General features: G+C 50.6%; 1 long non-coding RNA gene across 1 annotated transcript; it reads right to left on the reverse strand.

The window, feature by feature from the left end:
• Positions 1-8542: 8542 nt before the first annotated feature.
• LOC139832112 (uncharacterized) lies at positions 8543-9914 on the reverse strand. Its single transcript, XR_011746700.1, has 2 exons — positions 9699-9914; positions 8543-9611 (listed from the first exon to the last, which is right to left on the reverse strand). It is a non-coding gene; the product is annotated as an uncharacterized lncRNA (long non-coding RNA).
• Between the last annotated feature and the right edge of the window lie 937 nt (positions 9915-10851).

A 10851-nucleotide genomic window follows, 5' to 3' on the forward strand; every position in this document is an offset into this window, starting at 1 on the left:
TAGGAATGTTCATCATTAACGACGTCGGCACTTCCATCATTTCCCGCCATCTCCATGGCCAGCTAGCGAAATGTGCCGAAGAATTGCAGCAGCTTCAATCAGCATGTCCCTGTCCTGAGCCTCAGGAAGGAGCAGACGGCATAACTTAATCAGCACAACTATACACAGACACAAGGCATGCAATGCAAAATGCAAAGAGGAGGCATCAAACTTACATGTCTGGACTCCACGTCTTTCAGCAAGTCGTCCACCTGCTGCCACTCCGCCGCCGGCAGGTCGACCAGCGACAGCGCAGCTTTCCCCTTCCAGTCGCATACCTGCGGAATGTACTGGCCGCCCCTAGGGTGACGGTGCAAGCACTGGCCAGACGGCTCGGGTACGAGCGATGACACGCCATCGTCGTCAATGGCGGCGGGCTGCTCGAAATTGGTAATTGCCCCCGCGCCGAACATCCTGACGGCCGCGGCGTCGTACGCTCTGGCGGCCTCGTCTGCGGTGTCGAAAGTGCCGAGCCACGTCTCAGCTCTTCCCTTGCTGATCCTCGCCCCGAACTTGCCGGTAGATTGCCGGCATACGCCGCGGAACTTGGTTCGGCCGTCGTGGCCGGACGGCTCGGTCGGGAGCGAGGGTACGCAGCCGTCGTCAACAGCCGCGGGCTGCCTGAAGTTGGTTCTGGCCGCCGCGCCATGCATCTTGACGGCAGCGTCGTCGTATGCTCTGGCCGCGGCCTCGGCGGTGCCGAAGGTGCCGAGCCATGTCTGACGTTTCCCCGTGGAATCGGTGATCTTCGCCCCGAACTTGCCGCCCGGTCGGCTAGACACACCGCGGAACTCAGTCCCGGCGTCGGCCCTCGACTTTCTCCTCCCCCCGCCGGCGCGCAGACCCGTGCCATGGACTTCTGATATCTCACTCATGCCGGCGCTCGGTTTCACTCCCTGCCGACGACTACAACCAACTAGAGCTGGACTGGAAGTCTGGATTGTGGAATGGACGAAAAGAGGTCAAGGAGCACCAGAGCAGGCAGAGACTCTGCTTCTATCTTCAGATAAACGACGTTGCACGCACCATGCTTGCCATGGAAGCCACAGTGTTGCAGTAACTCTACCTGGACTTGTCAGTGGACAAGTCTTGCTATGCAAGGAAAAATGCTTCAATAAACAATGTTGAACCATGACGAAACGACGTTTCCTGACCAGGTGACTAAAACATAGACATTTGTTTGTTTTAGCGTCCTACGGGGGACAAAGCTAGACAACTTAGCAAACCAAGCAACTTCTTGATCAAACCAGGGCGGTTTTTACTCCACCATATGCCGGTAATATCGGATGCAAACCTGGCTGTAAGAGGCTCGCCACAACACGTTGAAAGTAACATAAAATGTTTAAATCAAGGAAAATCTAGCGATAGGAAATGAGGAAAATCCTTCTCAAAAGGAAAAAAGGAAGTCATGAAAATCCGTGAACTTCAGAGGAAAAAATGGAAATTAGTTTGAAAGAGCAGAAATGTATATAAAACACTAAGAAGCAAAATTTTGGATACTGGGATAACTTGGGAAATTTGGGATTTTTTTATTTTTTTGCCAGGAGGAAAATTTGGGTTGTTAACTAAATAGATTGTTCGTTACTACCAACTTTTTCAACATAAGCCATCGAGAAAATTACATACTTTGGTGTTTTCTTTCAATGTAAAAACAATCTTTTCCTAAATTTGCTTCAAAAACTTATTGTCATCGACCCTGTTTACATGAATGAATCTTGGGATAGGCGGTCAAAGACATGTTAGAGCATCTCCAGCCGCGTCCCCCAAACCGCGCCGAATTGAGTGTTTGGGGGACGTGTTTTGTTCGTGCCGCGTTTGGAGGACGTCGCTCCCCAACCGCGTCCCCCCAAACGCCTCCCCCAAACATTTAAAATACTTTTTTTGGTATTTTTATTTCAATTTCCACAAACTAATCAAATCCCCTCGCTGGCAATCGATCGTTGGAGTGATCATTTTCTTTGGCGTGGCAGCGCTCGCGCCATGCGCGAAATCAATTTCCTTTTTTGTCTTGTAGTGGTTAATTATGTTCACATGAAGCTTTGTATTCACACTAACAGCTCACGTTCCCACTTACAAGTTGCATATAGCCAAGAGCGTTCACATTACATGCATGCATAAAGTATCTCATGGGTTTGCATTTAATGAGCCAACTTTTCAGCACGAGGCTAGCTCTCACAAGTTGATGCATTCATGCACAGAGCATCTCGCTCTTTTTTCAGCACGACGCATACTTTCAATTCTCTTTATTTGCAATTCCCTTTTGACAATTCTCTTTTTTTGCAATTCCCTTTATGTTGTTATTTCGTACGGTAATTCATATTTAATGGGGTCATTTTGCAATTCCCTTTTTCGGGCCAGTGGTATTTAAGGGGGAAAATAACGGGTGGGAAGATCCACTTGCAACTCAAATGAACTACCACTTGCTACTCAAATTAAGTACTATTTTAAGTTGTAAGCTAACAAAAGTTGCTAAAAAAATTCTAAATGAAATTTAGTTTTTAGGGTTGCTAGGTATTTATATTTACCGTTGATAAATAACGAGGCACCGGGTTGATAACTTGTAAACAAAAAAAGAGTCGCTACATATTTTAAATTAAATTAAATTTTTAGGGTTGATATTTATTTATATTTACCATTGATAAATTGCGGCCCACCGGGTTGATAGGTTGTAAACTAAAAGAGAGTCGCTAAAATATTCTAAATGAAATACTTTTTAGGGTTATTATTTATTTTATATTTACAGTTGATAAATAACGAGGCACCAGGTTGATAGCTTGTAAAATAAAAAATATTCGCTATAATATTCTAAATGGAATACTTTTTAGGGTTGGTAGTTATTTATAATTACCATTAATAAATAACGGAGCACCGGGTTGATAACTTGTAAACTTAAAAGAGTCACCAAAATATTCGAAATGAAGCTAGATTTTTAGGATTGGTAGTTATTTATATTTACTGTTGATAAATAACAGGACACCGGGTTGATAGCTTCTAAACTAAAAAAATCGCTAAAATGTTTAAAATAAAATTAACTTTGGGGTCGATAATTTTATACATTTACCGTTGATCACTCAAGTACGGAGGGGTTGATTATTCAAACAGAGAGGATTGATAACTTTTAGCCCGAAAAAAAGTTTCTCGAAACATATCAACATGGGTGCTAGTTTTGAAGATCTCGTCGTGACGGATTTATTGGTGAAAGCGAATCTTAATTTGGAGTTGTCGTTTGAAAGTTAAAACGTTTTAAATTTTCAAATTTGGAAAAGATTCCGCTAACATCAGCAGATTCGTCTATTTTGTGCATGCATGCAGAACTTTTTCTCAATAGCCTCCTTCAGGTTGATAATTTTATACATTTACCGTTGATCACTCAAGTACGGAGGGGTTGATTATTCAGATAGAGAGGGTTGATAACTTTTAGCCCGAAAAAAAGTTTCTCGAAACATATCAACATGGGTGCTAGTTTTGAAGATCTCATCGAGATGTATTTATTGGTGAAAGCGAATCTTAATTTGGAGTTGTCGTTTGAAAGTTAAAACGTTTTGAATTTACAAATTTGGAAAAGATTTCGCTGACATCAGCAGATTCGTCTATTTGTGCATGCATGCAGAACTTTCCCTCAATAGCCTGCACCAGGTTGATAATTTTATACATTTACCGTTGATCACTCAAGTACTGAGGGGTTGATTATTCAGATAGAGAGGGTTGATAACTTTTAGCCAAAAAAAAGTTTCTCGAAACATATCAACATGGATGCTAGTTTTGAAGATCTCGTCGAGACCGACGCATAGGTGAAAACAGATCTTAATTTGGAGTTGTCGTTTGTGAGATAAAACGTTTTGAATTTTCAAATTTGGAAAAGATTCCGCTGACATCAGCAGATTCGTCTATTTTGTGCATGCATGCAGAACTTTCCCTCAATAGCCTGCACCATGTTGATAATTTTATATATTCACCGTTGATCACTCAACTACGGAGGGGTCGATTATTCAAGATAGAGAGAGTTGATAACTTTTAGCCCGAAAAAAAGTTTGTCGAAACATATTAACATGGGTGCTAGTTTTGAAGATCTCGACGAGACCGACTCATAGGTGAAAACAGATCTTAAATCGGAGTTGTCGTTTGTGAGATAAAATGTTTTGAATTTTTAAATTGAGAAAGATTCTCGCTTTACGTCATCAGATTTGTTCCCTTCTACATGCATGCAGAACTTTCCTGAAATAGGATATACTACAGTCCAAAACATTCCTAAAATGGAAAAAAAGTTATGTCCTAAACCGGTCGCTCAATTTGCTTTGAGCAAACGATCGCTAGCTAGGGTAGCCCCAAACTAATACATAATTGGGTACGTGGTTTCCACAAACTAATACATAGTTGGAACCGTGGTGGACACAAATATAAAATATTGCAAATAAACTAAACCTAACTAGGCCGTGTATCGAAGGTTTCCTGTGTTCGCTGCTAAGAAAGAACACTCGAGGGCATACCCAGTCACCCAAACTGGAAAATCCAGCGGGAGGATGGTGCCCTTGTTGGTTCTACCGATGAGGCGAACATCCAGAAACCTCCGTGCACGTATTCGCTGCGAAGAAACAACACTAGTCGTCCTCCTCGTCGGTGTTGTCACTGTGGTAGTCCCGGCGGCAGCGCGTCTCGTCGAAGACCTTGACGCTCAAGTCCCTGTCGCCGAAGTAGGAGAACAGGAGGATGAAGCCGGCTTCGAGGTTGTGGTGGCGCGCGAACTTCTCCCAGCCGATGTTGAGGTACATCTTGCCGCGCGCATCGTAGATCGCGTCGAGATCCACCGGTAGAAGCCGCACGAAGCCTCCCGCAGATGCATCGTGCGCGGGCGGTCGTCGCCGGCGACGTACTCGGCGAAGGAGTCCGGCAGCCTCTGGATGTCGCGCGGGTCGCCCTTGAGGATGAGGACGAACTCGAACAGCACGCCCGGCTCCACGTCCATCCCCAACGATGAAGACGACGGCGTGGGAGGCGACGGCGAGCGTTCAGCTCTGCCGCGGCCACAGCCACGACCACGGCCGCGAGGACGGCCTCCGCATCTACCAGACATAGCGTCGAGTCTTGTTGAGATGGTGGCGGCTAGGGTTTCGGGGAGAGGCGCTAGGGTTTGTGTGTGAGAGGGACGATGAGAGGCGGCCCTTTTATAGGCCGGAGGGAGGTGGAGGAGCGGTGGCGCGCATTAACACCGGCACGCAGAGCTAGGCGCGACGGGACGCGTCGCTGCGCCTCTGCGGGAACTGCACCGTCGCTGCGGGAACTGCACCGTCGCTGCAAAGCCAATTAACTTCCGTCGCGAGGTAGGCGACGGTTAGGTTAACATTTATTGTGCCACTGACGGGTCGGCCCCGCCACTCCCCGCCTCGCTTTTCGTTGTGTCCGGCGTCCCCGGAGCGTCCCCTGTGGGACGGGGATGGGCTCGGGGCGCCGGGCACCGTATCGGACCGCGCCGGACAAAAATGGGTTTTGGGGGACACGGCTGGAACGGTTTTTTGTCCGACGCGTCCAAATTGCGTTGGGGGACGCGGCTGGAGATGCTCTTAGACCAGTGTTTTTACCTGGAGCCTGAACAAGGGAGCAGATCGTGCCATTTCATCGCACCTAAGAGGGACACGACCTATTCAACTCTTTTGACCTTTTGAACCTTCTGTTTGTTTTGTTTTTTGTGACCTTTTGAAGCTTCTGTTTGTTGAGAAGGGAAATTTGCCAAAACACCTATCAAACAAGATAGTAGTAAACCTTGAGCAACATTGGATTGATCAAGAGGGGCCAAGCTTACTGGAGCCAAGATGAAGTACTAGAAATGCACAAATCAGTCTAACGTTTGTGTACTTGCGTGCATCGTCAAAGAGTGGCCACGGTTACACACGTACTTCCATGCACGATAATAAGGGAAAAGAACCCCAGGCAACGACCATGGCAATGACCATTTCTCAGTGAAGATGAGGGATCCATAACTATATACTCGAAGGAACAGTAGCCATAACCATTTGGAGCCAGGTTTTTTTTCCTGGAGTAAGAGCATCTCCAGTCGCGTCCCGCCGGACAAAAAAAGCGTTCCAGCCGCGTCCCCCAAAGCCCATTTTTGTCCGGCGCGGCCCGATACGGTGTCCGCCGCCCCGAGCCCGTCCCCGTCCCACAGGGGACGCTCCGGGGACGCCGGACACAACGAAAAGCGAGGCGAACCGACGCGGGGCCGACCCGTCAGCGGCACAGGGAAAATTCGTCTCACACTCCCGCCAAATTCCGCCGCTCCCGCCAAATCGCGCCTATACCGCCGCGCACAGGCCTCCCAAAACATATCCCGCCGCCGATTCATTTCTTCTATCCCGCCGATTTCTTTCTCCCTCCCGCCGTCCACCCGCCGCCGCTACCCTCTCTACATGGCGCCGCCGACAGCCCCTAAAAAGATGGCGAAGAAAGCGGCCAAGAAGCCGCCGGGCAATGGGACGAAAGGGGCGACAGCGCCGTTCGCGAAGCCACGGAAGGCGCCGGCTGCGAAGAAGAAGCCTGAAGGATGGACCGACGATCAATGGCAGCAAGATTGCCTACGCCGGAAGCTATCGACGGCGGAGCGGAAAGGACGGAGGGCGGCGGAGCTGGAGAAGAAGGCTCAGACGGCGCGCCAGCACCAGCACGTAATGGCCGGGTGTATCGCCGCCACCAACGCGAGCCCATGGAGTACGTCCGTGCCGGTGTACGTTCCGGGAGTGATCTCTCCGTCGCAAGCCGCCTTCTACAACGACGGCCCCTCCGCCACTCCCGGGTGCGTGACGCCTAACTTGTCGCCGCACTACCAGGATGCGCTGCCACACGGCGGCTTCAACCCCAACAACCTCTACTCCCCGGCGTACGGGCAGCGCGAGCCAGGACCCGGTCCGGACGGCGACCCTTTCACCGGCCGCAGGGGTCCGCTCGAATACGACGGCGCCGGTGCTGAGGAGGACGACGGGGTTGAGGTGGAGGACGACGAGGAAGAGGACGGGGTGGAGGACGACGAGGAGGACGACGATGAGGACGAAGAGGGCGGCGAGGAAGAGGACGACGAGGGTGCCGGTGACGATGATCTCGTGGAGGTAGACGCGGACGGCGTGAGGACGAAGAAGAAGAAGAAGAAGAAGAAGAAGGCGTCGGGCACACGAGGCCCGAAGTGGACGGTTCTGGAAGATCTTTGTCTGTGCGAGTCGTGGGCGACGGTGAGCCATGACTCCATCATCGGCGCCAACCAGAAAAGCGGGAAGTATTGGGCGAGGATCAAGGCCGAGTTCGATGAGCGCAAGCTCATCAACAGCGACTACCAGAAAGTGCCAATGAAGAGGAGCCAGAAGGCAATGTCGACGCGATGGGCCATCATCCAGGCGTCGGTGAACTCCTTCCATGGGTACCATCACGACTTAGAGACCAGAGGTGACAGCGGCGCCGACGTCGCCCAACTGGTACGACCCTTTCTTCCATAATCCGTAGCGCCTACATTGTGTTCGATGAAATGACTCTGCTTCCTTTGGTTAGTTTGATAGGGCCATGGATTTGTACGCGAAGAACTCGGAAGGTCACAAGTCTTTCGTGCTCATGCATTGCTATGGCAAGCTCAAAATGAATGAGAAATGGCGGCTGACGCGCTTGTCGCTGTCCAAGGGGAAGGACGCCATTGATCTGGACGCGCCGCTGGCAACTTCGACAGGGCGTCCTACTGGCAACAAGGCTGCCAAGGCCGCCTTGGCCGACGCTGCGTCGTCTGAGAAGACGCAGGCGTCGATCACGAAATGCCTCGCCGACGTCTCCTCGACCTTTATCTCCCGCGACAAGAAGGCCGACCAAAGGTGGGCCGAGCTGCTCAAGAGGCAAGAGGAGAAGCTGGAGCTCAAGAAACGCAGGGACGACATGTCCCTGCTGAGAACGTCGACAGAGGGAATGTCTCCCCGGACGCGAGCGGCGCACAACTTCTTCAAAGGCCAGATCCTCGACGACATCGAAGCCAAAATGGCGGCGGCGGACGCGGCGGCCCTGGCCGCGGCATCGGCGGCAGCGGCAGCGCAGCAAGAGCAGGCTGACGCGTCTTCTAATGCTACACCTGCGTCGGCCTCTGCGTCGGCGACGGAGCAGACGCACCATGCACAGCAATAGGTAGATCGCGACGAGGTCACCGTGCTCGACGGGCCGGCGTCGACTCAGGATACGACGCTGTCGCCCAACCCCTTCCCCTTCTTCTAATTTGCATGCACCACCGGTCTGTAATATGATCGCGCGCCCAGTACTTTGATCGATCGCCGCTACTCTGATCGCGACGAATCGGCGGAAACGATCTCTTTTGAATGCATCTACTTGGATTTCTGATTGGGGGCGGCATTTGGGGGACGCGGCTGGGGAGCGACGTCCCCCAAACGCGGCACGAACGAAACACGTCCCCCAAACGCTCGATCCGGCGCGGTTTGGGGGACGCGACTGGAGATGCTCTAATACTTTTCACGCCGGGTAGAGATTCACAAATTTCAAGAAATTTCATAGAATATTTTCAGAAATTAAGGCCAGATTTGAAGTCAGTCATGTACTGGGCCAAATTTCATTGAATATTTTCAGAAATTAAGGTTCTGAAAAAATATTAAAATGAGACCAAATGGAATCAAATCCTGCACCTTCCACACATGTACCAGGCTCTCCACCGCTGCACTATAGCTAATTTTAGGAAAGAAACATGATTTCTTTATTTTAGAAGTGTAATGTTTCGAATAAATTCAAATTTGATCGAATTTTTTGACCGAAATCATATTTTCTAGCCCCTTACCGAATTTTTGTATTTCACGAAATTTGTGCAAAATTTTGACGGAGCTCGTTCACTGATTGGAGCTTCTCTTGTTCTTCACAAAACAATCTGCAAATTACATGAATATCATCACAGAAGGTGCAAATATATCAGGTCTATAATAAAGTAAAATCAGCCATGAAAGCGAAATCTAGCCAGGCATCAAGTATTGAGATAACTATACCAGATGTGAAGGTTGATGGTTCCGTAGCAACTAGCAAGCTCCCCAAATAGGTAGCATGTAACTGAAATTGCTAGTTTTTGTTTTCAGATTTTCTACCAGTTCAACAAAATTATGAGGATGTAAGTAGAAACTAACAGCCGGGGGATTAAGAAGTTCTTCCATCATCCAAACTGAATGTTAGAAGCCAAAACTCTGAGGTCTGAAATGTGTATCTATCACCCAGCCCTATCTCTGAGCTCAGCCATCATTAGCTCTTAGTTCTGTCATTGTTCCTTGGATGGTTTTCTCATTCTTATGCTGCACAAAAAAGAACGAAGTACCAAAAGAAACTAGAAACTATTGCAGCAGCGCCTAGTGCTGCCCCAACATTGTTCTTCCCGGCCAAAAAGGATCCAGGCCACCCAAATCATCGTCTCATCTTACGAGTCAGGAATGTTCATCGTCGTCATCAATTTGCGGCGACGCTTCGATCAACATTTATGTTGGTTCGGCTCTCCCACCATCTCCATGCCAGCTAGCTACCGAAATCTTCTGAAGAATTGCAGCCGCTTCAATCAGCGCCTCCCTTTCCTGAACCTCATCAAGGAATAAATTACATGCTATACACAAGGCATTCAAAGAACAAAGGAACAGGCAGCTGCAGATCTAGCAACTTACATTGGTGCATTCCATGTCCTTGACGAACTCGTCCACCTGCTGCCACTTCGCCGGCGTCAAGTCGGCCTTGAGGTCGTCTTGCTGCACATCTGGGATGATGTTGTCCGAGCGGATGTCGAGTGCCGACAGTTCCAGTAAGTCGATCAGGATGTCCGTGCGCCATTGTTCGCTGTAATCAGCAGGTACGGCCTTAGGTGATTGCTTGAAGTTGGTTTTGGCCGCCGCATTCTGCAGCTTCACAACGGCCGCTGATTGGCTGCACGGCTCGGCTGTGGCATCGCCATCGTCGAATGGGACGCTGTCACTAGTGGTGGGTTGCTCAAAGTTGGTGACAGCACTCGCACCGTCCATCTCGACGGCCGCTGCGTCATACGCTCCGGCGGCCTCCTCAGCGGTGTCGAAGGTGCCAAGCCACACCTGAGCTTTCCCTTCCGAGGGTCTGACTCTGATCCTCGGCCCGTACTTGCCGCTGCGTTTCTGATGCGCACCGTGGAACACAGCAAGGGCATCAGGCTGCCTAGACGCCACCGCCTTCTTCAGCCGTGAGGAACGCCGGAGAAGGGCGAAACCTACATCAACTGCAGCGGACGTGGGTGAAACGCCACGCAACACGGTCCGGGCCTCCGGCGCCCTCCTCGTCACACTCCCTGCCTCTTTTCCGGACGGTTTGGCTGGAGCGCTCCAGAACGGGGAGGCGCCATCATCAGCAGCAGCGTGTTGCTCAAAGTTGGTTGCGGCCGCCGCACCGCGCAGCCTGACAGCAGCGGTGTCGAACGCTCTGGCAGCCTCCTCGGCGGTGTCGAAAGTGCCAAGCCATCTCTGAGGTTTCCCCTGCGACTTGGAGTCCCATATCTGCGCTCCGTACCTGCCGCTGCTTTTCAGGTACACGCCCCGGAACTCGGTCCCGGCGTCCGGCCTAGCCTTCTTCTTCAACGGCGAGGAAGGGAAGTGAACGGTGACGCCTGCGTTATCGGCGCTGGACGTCGGTGTTTGCTCGAAGTTGGTTGCGGCCGCCGCGCCGCTCAGCCTGACGGCAGCGGCGCCATACGCTCTGGCGGCCTCCTCGGCGGTGTCGAAAGTGCCAAGCCATGTCTGAGGTTTCCCCTGCGACTTGGAGTCCCATATCTGCGCCCCGTACCTGCCGCTGCTTTTC

This window comes from Lolium perenne, chromosome 6 (genome assembly GCF_019359855.2).
Source record: "Lolium perenne isolate Kyuss_39 chromosome 6, Kyuss_2.0, whole genome shotgun sequence".
Taxonomy (NCBI): Eukaryota; Viridiplantae; Streptophyta; class Magnoliopsida; order Poales; family Poaceae; genus Lolium; species Lolium perenne.